The 10,832-nt window shown below is 35.1% G+C and overlaps 2 long non-coding RNA genes across 2 annotated transcripts; both read left to right on the top strand.

Moving 5' to 3' along the window:
• Nucleotides 1–408: 408 nt before the first annotated feature.
• Nucleotides 409–1,062, top strand: LOC149620824 (uncharacterized). Its single transcript, XR_016375109.1, has 3 exons — nucleotides 409–638; nucleotides 697–825; nucleotides 960–1,062. It is a non-coding gene; the product is annotated as an uncharacterized LOC149620824 (long non-coding RNA).
• A 7,308-nt stretch (nucleotides 1,063–8,370) lies between these two features.
• Nucleotides 8,371–8,930, top strand: LOC149620823 (uncharacterized). The gene is made up of 2 exons (XR_016375272.1): nucleotides 8,371–8,638; nucleotides 8,704–8,930. It is a non-coding gene; the product is annotated as an uncharacterized LOC149620823 (long non-coding RNA).
• Nucleotides 8,931–10,832: the final 1,902 nt, after the last annotated feature.

The raw sequence follows: 10,832 nt of genomic DNA, 5'->3' as shown, positions 1-10,832 counted from the left end.
GAAGAAATACCTGGCTTGATTAAGTGTGATATTCATCTAAAGCAAGACCACGAAAACCTGTAGGAAAAAAGGTCCCCCATATCAAATGTAAAAACTAACATAAAGCAGAAAGTGTGATTTATTCTCAATTTAGAAAAACAGATATATATCTGGATTACGATTCTTACGTAGTGCATTACTTGATAATTTAAGAAATTATCTAGATTTATCTAGATTAATAGAAAGTAAAAAAACATGGAAAATGTTTGGTACTAGGGTTGCCACTGCGGATTTAAAAAGCCAAAATTGAATTTTCTATTTATTTCATAGATAAATGTATATATCAAAAATGATAGGTAAATTTTAGTGCGTTGTACGACACCTTAATAAGAAATATAATGAAAAACCGTTAGAAAAGAGGTCCTAATACCGGATGAAGAAAGTCAAAATGAAACAAAAAAGTGTATGTATTGTAAATTTTAATTAAATAGGTAGATACCAAAAATTCAACGTACTTGCGATACTTTAAACCTTACGAAGCTTACGTATTTTAATCGAAAAAAATTATGGAAAAACGTTAGAACGAGGGGCCACATAGCAGATGTAAAAATTGAAAATTACATACAATATGGGGGGAATTATACATTTCAATTATAAAGGTATATATCAAAAACTCGAGTCTATAGATAATTCTTTTAAATCGAACTTATTGTTTAGGTTTAAGTTGAACCTGGTCCTTGGTCACCCTCAAAACATCCCTCTTTTTTATAATGGGCACCATATTGTCAGCCTATTGTCCAATTCTGAGATTGCCTATACCTTTGATGGCTCGCTTGACGTGCGTTTGTAAGTTTCGATAGAAATGTATCCCTTAACATCTTCGGGTGGGACTACACTCTTAATTTGAAGCGGTTCCTCGGAATCCACATAAGCAATAAACTTCCTCATTAATAGTAATATTGTCAATTTTTCTTTCCCAGTTTTACATAATTTCGATCATTGACTCCAGGAAATAATGCATTTGAGTAATTTCGTCAGAGAGCTCAACATCTCCATTTGAAATTTTAAGAATTTTCATCAAACGCAAAAAAAAAACTTCCAAAGTCATTAAGAAAAAGGGTCCCAAAATCGAATTTAAAAACTCACACCAAAAACATGTTGGATTGATTTTTAAGTCTAATGAATTAGGAAGAGGCGAAAAAAATACGTATTTCGAATGTATATGTATTATTATGTATAATTTTCATCTAAAGCAAAGACCACAAAAGCTGTAGGAAGTGAAATCCCCACATCGAACGTAAAAATTCAAATAAAACACAAATTACAAATAAATGAATCTCTGATTACGATTATAATTTATAATTATTTAATACGTTAAGAAATTATCAAGACTCATCGAGACTAAAAAACATGAAAAACCAGGTATATATTAAAAGTATGAGGTTAATTTTTTGTGCGTTATGCGATACCTTAGGAATATGACTAATTTGAATCAAAAACATAGGTTATGGAAAACCGTTCCCGAACATAAATTGGGGCTGTGTGTATAGGTGTAAACTATAGCTGTTTTTAGAATAGTTGGCTGAACCTTCTCTGAACCTAGACTACATTTGACTGCAGACTCATCCCGCAAATTATTTAGCTAAAAAATCGATCTGCATTTTTCTGCTTAAGTTGATAAAGAGCTGCACTACAGCTGCTAGTTCAGCTTAACTGACTTAAATCTAGCTGCAAAGGTTTTAAGTAGCCATGTAGCTGCAGGTATTAAAATACTGTAAATTGAATGTTTCTTTGGACCATTTTCAAGTTATCGCTGTTAGATGGTTGGAAAAGCTTTGCAAATAAGTCAAATTGATGATACTACAACATGACTGAAATCAAACTGTAATGGTAGCCCATGTGATATGCCTTAATATAGATGCACTCATTCTTAGTAGGAAGGAGTTTGCAAATCTCATTGACTGGAATATAACATCAACTACATCTGTAAGCAGCCCTTAAAATAAGATGCTGTATCTTAAAAACAGACTTTATGAAGCTGTGCTAAATTTCTGCACGTAATATCTGTCAGCCAATTAAAATGATCGGTATAGGGGGAAAAAATGGTTAAATTACATAAAGTTTTATAATTAAACTTATCACTATAAACACACTTCTATGTGATCTTGCGTCTTTTCGTTTACATGAGGGCCCTGAAAGGGATAGAACAACTATAACGGTGCTTCCAATGGGGCTTCAGTGATTAGCTGTAAGTGAATTGCAAAAGGGCTGTAAGTAGACTGCAGTTTGGATGGAGATACCTGTCAGTGGTCTTCAGCCGCTTTGGTTTATTTTATGTTTAAGTGCACTTGTACCAACGTGTATTACTTAATGTAGATCATTGTTACATGGAATACTGCAGTGCCCTAAGAATCCTGCAGAACAGACAAGTTTTCATTACATTCATTCATCCCATCTTAATCGGGCACTGGGTTTATAGTAAGGATTATTCTCCTTAAGTGAACGGGCAGTAGAAAGAGCTTCGGGGTGTTACACCTTATTAGAAAGCTATCATAGGTTCTGTTTGAACGTTTAAACTTTAATTCTGATATCAGAATAGTAAATTTTTCATTCTCATTCTAGAACATTTAAACTTAACCTCTATTATTAGGACATTAACAGAATATGGTTTAAAGACGGAAAATTAACGAGATATAGTTTGAAATCGGTACATTTCTGAATCATATAGTGAAAGCAGAACATTAGTTAAAGGGTCTGATAATAGAACATAACGGTTCCATGTCTAGTTCCTGAACATTGTTGGTTTAATCTAGCTTTATGGACAAACCATTTATGGTTAATTTTGACTCAATCGATTTTCAAACCAAAATACACCTAAATTTAAACTATTACTGGTATGATGTTTTAGTTTAAACCATGAAGAGACCATTTTTAAACCTCTAGTTTTTACAGTGTGTAGCGAACTGAAAGTGGGCTGGAGCGATCATTAAGTAGAAAAGTAAATCATATTATAAATTTATGTTAAGAAACTGTATAAATTGTACAATATATACATTGTATAGACTTTCCATTAAGGTATTGTAGAAAACAGTAGAATCACAATTCAAACGCCTTTACAAGATTTTCTGAAAACTTTCATAGAAAAGTAGCAAAAATCGTATAGAAAGTTGTGGAAAATTTACATAGCGGATGTATTATTTCAAACTTAAACACAAAATGTGATTTACTACAGATTTCAATTTAACAGAAGGAAATCAAAAACACAAAGATACTTCTACTTCGTTATACGTTATCTAGATAAATCGCATTATTTTCACTAGAAGCAAAAAACATGAAAAACCGTTGGTTCAAGGGTCCCCACAAAGGATGTGAAAGTCCAAAATTAGACACAAAATGGTGTAAATTATAATTTTCAATTAAAAAAGTATATATCAAAAATTTTAGATACGACACCTTACGAAGTTTACTATTCACCTGAAAAATAGTGTAAAATGGGTGATATTAAAATTACAATTCAACAGGGATATATCGAAAATTGATTTATTTACTTACAATGACTACTAAAAGGGCCGGATTAAGGAATTTTGCACCCGGGGCCGAGGTAGTGTGCGCCCCCTTAAGTCGGTATAAACGGAACAGCAAATGTCCCTAAGGGGGAATAGCTAAACTCAATGCGCCCCCAACAAGCCTTGCGCCCGGGGCCAGTGCCACCTTGCCCCCCCTTAATCCGGCCCTGACAAATAATATTCTTCAGTAAGAAAAATAATGAAAAACCGTTTGAAACGGAAATAAAAGTATAAAGTTAAAGAAAAATGAGATATATTATGCATTTCAATAAAAGAGATAGATAATAATAATATTAATCTAAGCTTTGTCTACGAAGGGATTTCCACACTAAGCCATTGGCTTATTTACAGGTGGGTCCCTTTACAACGCATAGAGGGGTGGTGGCTAGCCCCTTTGCCACAGCTAACCTACAGCGCCCTATACTAACTATTACCGTTAACCTCAGCAAGTTTTGATATTCGAGGCTCTTTTAATGTGTTATACGATACCATCGGAAATTATCCAATTTTTATCTAAAGCAAAACATAAAAATCTATTGCAAGAAGGGTCTGTAAAACAGGTGTAAATAGTCACAATTGGACAAAATATGGGATTTTATTAATCAGGTTTATTTCAAAAATTCTAATCATTTTTTTGCGTTCAGTTGCGGAAGGTTTTTAATATTCATTAAAAGAAAAAAGACGAACAATGCCCATCTCGGGTATGAAAATTTGGATTTATTTTTAATTCTAATAAATCAAGGAGATGCAAAAAGTGTAAGTCAAGATAAGTCAAACATTGTTGGAATTAAAATATTATAGATGTAATAAATCAAAGAAACACAAAATAGAATTTACTACAAATATCAATTAAACAGGTATTTATCAAATTTATGATTTTTTAAGTGCAATATATAATATCTAGCTACATCCTAAATAAAAAATATGAAAAACAAACCATTGGAACACTTTGCTTTTTCTTAAGGAAGTAAAAAATTAGCATTGAAAAGGGCTCTTTGAATAATTTAATATAAGATGAAGTTGTTAAAAACCCTATTTTAAGTTTAATTAACGATGCCTTTCGTAAATATATCCTTCTAACCTTTGTAATTCTTTAGAGTGTATTAGATTATAAATATTGAAATATATTATACAAAAACGAGTTTTTCTTCGTAGTCCTTAAAAAAACTGTACATATAGAAAATCCTTGGCGACACTTTTTCAAACCCACAAAGGCGCAGAAATTAGAAATTATTACTTTATTACAATTTGAATATAAGTTTAATCAATACGAGAAATTTGGTTTTAATTGCGTAGTTCAAGCATTCACTATGATTCGAAATTTTACAACAAAAACGCCTAACTCGCAAAAAACTATTCACCTCGTAATGTTAAGCTTCAAAGTGATTAAAATTACGATTTCGGATTCAGCATAAATAGAAAATCCCTGTGCTCTAACCTATTTTACTGTGGAAATGCATAAAAAACCTTTCTTTTAAAAAATAGTTCTGTACAAATTTAATTCTTGATTCGAATATCGAACCGAATTTTTTCCTCACAATCCATTAAGCAATATTATATGATATACACAAAAATTGTACTTTTGGCTATAAAAAATTCAAAATATTAATGCGGGAGTGAAAAGGGATTCAAGCTGGATTGATATTTCTCTTTGCATGAGAAAACTCACAATTTTTAGCTTCCACAATTCATTTTTTCTCTGGCGCGCGTTACGGTGAGCAAACGAGACGAGTTTATAGCCCTTTCGCCCCCCCGTCCCGACCTTCTGAGTTGAGACTGAAGCTCGTTTATGTTTCTCTCTGCGCAAGCGCGACGTTTTAAACTTATCTTCCACAGACCGATTTAAAAAGGGGGTTTAAGCAGACAGAGTGTACCCCTTTCCGCCGACGTATTACCCCCTTTCTCACCGGATCTATCTCTCTATCATTCTACTGAGGACTGCGGCCCCCTTTGACGCCCCTTTTTATATCGGTCTATATTCGTTAAGTACCGTAGCATTGGCTTTATGCAGTTTTCGATTGTCATTAAATTATCTGAAACTTATTATAATATATACTGATCTTCACCATAAAATAGTGGGTGTCTGCTATTTGTCCCGCATTTTTTCGTTAAGCAAAATCCAGCACTGTGAATCTGGAGCTTTATGTTTTTAGTATATCTATAATGGAAAACGGCATCACTGTGTTCTGAAATATTTCCCACGATGTGTAGTACGTATTTTCCAAACAAAGAAGTTAAAAGAAAGGAATGGAGTCGGAAGGTCAGGGTTTGGTTTGGATAACAACTTCCAGTAAGAAAACGTGGCGCTAACAAGGCAGTAGGAATGTAGCAACCACAGTTTACTGGAAGGCAGTTTCCAAAAATCCTTAATTCTTGAATCCTTTTGGGTCTTCAGGTGTTTTTGTTATACTGCGGAAGGCAGGGATCAGGAAAAGTTTCCATTCCTTACTTTTATATTATTTATTCCAACAGACCATAAGCATAAGCATAAGCATTCATATGGATGAATAAAAGTTAACTTGATTGTCGTGTTAAAGATTGTCGTGTATAGTATTATTCAAAAAAACCTTTTACTTGAAATTTAAAATTTACACCATTTTGTGTCTAATTTTGGATTTTTAAACCCTTTACAGGTCCTTTGAGCCAACGGTTTTTCATGTTTTTTGCTTTTAGTGAAAATAATGCGATTTATCAAGATATCGTATAACGAAGTAGAAATATCTTCGCGTTTTTGATGTCTTTCTGTTAAAATTCGAAATATTCAAATTTTGTGTTTAAATTTGAATTACTACATTCGCTATGGGGACCCTATTCCCAAGTCACCAAAGAACTATGGTCCAAAACTGAACACCCGCGGAGATACGGGCCATCAAAGTATCACGTAAAATGCGATGAATTTTCCTTCAAGTGAAGCGACGAATATGGCTTGACCATATTGTTTTAAAAAAGATTCGATATTTAAGAAACGATCGATTCTGGGGGCAGAGCTAAAAGCATTTTAGACCAAAAAATTAAACATTTAATTTGGTAAAGTGTTTTAATTTGGCCTAAAGTTACAACGGCGTTTTCAGATCGCTGTAGTTGCTGAGTGTCTTGGTTTTTCATTCATTAAAACGATGGCCCATTCAACTTCTTTGTCAAGCCAACGAGTAAAGCGCTTTTACGTGTAAGCAAGAGCTTCTAGTTATTGGAAAGATTTCGTGACAACGGCATGAACCTAGTAAAACCGGTGTTTTTAACCAGATCGTGGTATTATTACCCAATCTCGCATGTCTGTTATCGAACCCCTTTGGAAGTTACGTTTGCCATCGAACATTCGTGGATATCTGTGTCGTGGGACATTGTTCTAAGACAGATTCACTATCGGCCACGTATGCAATAAATGACGCATACGGCGACAAACGACCAATGCTATTTCTCACGTGATTGTAAATACTGTATGACGCGTAATCCTTCGAAAAGTAGTCGCTTAAGTACATTGCTGCTAGTAATGATTGATAACTACACCTGCTAGATCAAATGTCAACTAGTACATTACAATGGTTTTTAAAGGGTGCAATGAGCATCGAAATAGTATTTTATCAATTAAATTTAACAAAACTTGTTCAAAATGTAGTCCTTGACCTCTTACGCAAGCTTCGGCCCTCTTAACGGAAGACCCACGAACTCGTTCAAAGATTCCTTGTGTATTTCTGATGGTTTCGCATGCCTCAATGATCCGTCGACTTAACTCTTCGATGTTTGGAACTTCCCTTTGGTACACCATGTCCTTCAAATGACCCAAAAGAAAGAAATCCAAAGGGTTGAGGTCGGGCGAACCAGCTGGCCAAGCAACAGGTCTCCACGACCTATCCACTTTCCAGGATAGGTGGCGTCCAAATGTGCCCGAACGTCACGCCTAAAATGAGCGGGAGCGCCATCGTGCATACACCACATGTCGCGCCACTGAGCCAAGGGCAAATCTTCTAAGAGTTCCTGTAGCGTTTCAGTTAGAAATTGGAGATAATGTTGACCGTTAAGTCTTTGTGGGAGCAAGTGCGGTCCGATTAAAAGATTACCAACAATACTGCACCAAACATTTAAACAAAATTTTACTTGATGACTTGCTACCACGATGGCGTGCGGGTTCTCTTGGCGCCATTGATGCATGTTGTGAGAGTTGATGATTCCGTCCTGGGAAAACGTGGCATCGTCGGTCACTAAGACCATGCCTGGAAATTGGGATTCGCAACACATTGGTGGATAAACCAGTTTGAAAACTGTAGCCTCCTTAAATAGTCATTTGGATTTAAAGCCTGAACCTTCTGGTAGTGGTACGGGTGAAATCCGTGATTGTTTAGGTTTCTCCAAACCTTTACATGATTTACATCAAGTTGATCTGCCAGCTTTCAGGTACTGGTTCCGGGATCATTTTGTAAGATTTGCAGGACTTGGTTTTCTAAGTTTTCGGGTACATCTTGCGGTCTTCCAGCTCCACCCCTTCGCCGTAGTTGCCCTGTCTCTCGCAAACGTCGATCTACCCAGTGGCGGCGCTACATTAAGGCTAAGTAGGCTATAGCCTACCTGACAATAAGACAAGGGCCCCAAAATTGAGGAGGAGGGGCCCAAAAAACCTCAAAAACTGAGCAATGAAAGGAGCAAAGTTTGGTAGTAAAATAGCTCCAGGTTAATCTGCTATGGAGAATGGTAAACATTTGTTTAAATTCCGTCTCTATGGGCGACTCATCGCCTCCCAACCCCACACAGCAAAGACAGCTCCGTCCACAGACAGTCGATGAGTCGACTTTAGAGGGGAAGCTTTTATAAGCATTGACCAGCCATAGGGTAAATGTTCAAAGTTGTGTGTAAGAAAAGAATTTTATGGCACTTCAGTCTGAACAAGCATAGTCTCTTAATGCAACGAAAGTCTCTCATAATGTAAAACGCTTGCTTAGCAGGCTGCCCTACCTGTTCATTGAATATAAGTAGCAGAAAATAGTTATCTGGTACGCAAAAGAGTAAACAAAAACGGACAAGACAATCAGACATTGAGAAACAAGGAAAAACAATGAGAAATTTCTTTAAAAGAAGCAAAACTGATTTAGAATTAAGAGGTAAACGTTAAAATATAATATATTAATTATTATTTATTTTTAATTAACTTATGATATTTAATTAGAAGGGGGTAGAAAGTTGAAAAACCCTGCTAGGGGCCCTAAAACTAACTACCTTCAGCCTATACTGAAAAACATTCTGGCGCCGTCTCTGGATCTACCGCCTCGAAAGTTTGACGACACGGCAATCGTCGTTGAGGACACATCTCTTGGTAAAGGCGCCTGGCTTCTAGCTTTGCCGAATGCTCGTCCATACATAAGGTGCATATCGGCTAGCTCCTCGTTGGAATAATTTTCCAAAACAAATGTTTTTTAATTGGTCTATGTTAAGATCCTTTAAAAAACATTGTAATGTGCTAGTTGACATTTGATCTAGCAGGTGTAGTTATCAATCATTACTAGCAGTAATGTACTTAAGCGACTACTTTTCGAAGGATTACGCGTCATAGAGTACTTAAATCACGTGAGAAATAGCATTGGTCGTTTGTCGCCGTATGCGTCATTTATTGCATACGTGGCCGATAGTGAATCTGTCTTAGAACAATGTCAAACGACACAGATATCCACGAATGTTCGATGGCAAACGTAACTTCCACAGGGGTTCGATAACAGACATGCGAGATTGGGTAATAATACCACGATCTGAATAAAACGCCGGTTTTACTAGGTTCATGCCGTTGTCACGACATCTTTCCAATGACTAGAACCTCTTGCTTACACGTAAAAGCGCTTTACTCGTTGACTTGACAAAGAAGTTGAATGGGTCATCGTTTTAATGAATGAAAAACCAAGACACTCAGCAACTACAGCGATCTGAAAACGCCGTTGTAACTTTAGGCCAAATTAAAACACTTTACCAAATTAAATGTTTAATTTTTTGGTCTAAAATGCTTTTAGCTCTGCCCCCAGAATCGATCGTTTCTTAAATATCGAATCTTTTTCAATTATGACCAATTAATTGAAAACAATATGGTCAAGCCATATTCGTCGCTTCACTTGAAGGAAAATTCATCGCATTTTACGTGATACTTTGATGGCCCGTATCTCCGCGGGTGTTCAGTTTTGGACCATAGTTCTTTGGTGACTTAGTCTTGTTTTGACCCGTAGAATGCGCCCCTGAATTTGTGACACATCTTTTTGTAACACCCTGTAGTATTATTAAAAAAAAACCTTTTACTTGAAATTTAATATTTACACCACTTTGTGTCTAATTTTGGATTTTTAAACCCTTTACGGGGACCTTTGAGCCAACGGTTTTTCATGTTTTTTCCTTCTACTGAAAATAATGCGATTTATCTAGATATCGTGGAACGAAGAAGAAATATCTTCGTGTTTTTGATGTCTTTCTGTTAAATTGAAATTTGTAGAAAATCACATTTTGTGTTTAAGTTTGAATTAATACATCCGCTATGTGGACCCCATTCGCAACATTTTTTTATTATCTTTCATATGGATGAATAAAAGTTAACTTCGAAGGTTGTCGTGTTCAAAAAAAACCTTTTACTTGAAATTTAAAATTTACACCATTTTGTGTCTAATTTTGGATTTTTAAACCCTTTACGGGGACCTTTGAGCCAACGGTTTTTCATGTTTTTTGCTTCTAGTGAAAATAATGCGATTTATCTAGATAGCGTATAACGAAGTAGAAATATCTTCGTCTTTTTGATGTCTTTCTGTTAAATTGAAATTTGTAGTAAATCACATTTTGTGTTTAAGTTTGAAATAACACATCCGCTATGGGGACCCCATTCCCAACATTTTTTTTATTATCTTTCATATGGATGAATAAAAGTTAACTTCGAAGGTTGTCGTTATAGTATTATTCATAAAAAACCTTTTACTTGAAATTTAAAATTTACACCATTTTGTGTCTAATTTAGGATTTTTAAACCCTTTACGGGGACCTTTGAGCCAACGGTTTTTCATGTTTTTTGCTTCTAGTGAAAATAATGCGATTTATCTAGATATCGTCTAACGAAGTAGAAATATCTTCGTGTTTTTGATTTCCTTCTGTTAAATTGAAATCTGTAGTAAATCACATTTTGTGCTTAAATTTGAATTACTACATCCGCTATGGGGACCCCATTGCCAACATTTTTTTATTATCTTTCATATGGATGAATAAAAGTTAACTTCGAAGGTTGTCGTGTTTAGTATTATTGAAAAAAAAACCTTTACTTGAAATTTAAAATTT

Source organism: Phalangium opilio, unplaced genomic scaffold (assembly GCF_054372755.1).
Source record: "Phalangium opilio isolate 3A_F unplaced genomic scaffold, DU_Popi_V2 ptg000209l_1, whole genome shotgun sequence".
NCBI classification, from domain to species: Eukaryota; Metazoa; Arthropoda; class Arachnida; order Opiliones; family Phalangiidae; genus Phalangium; species Phalangium opilio.
Note: the sequence above shows the minus strand (reverse complement) of the source record. Positions and strands in the feature narration are given on the sequence as shown.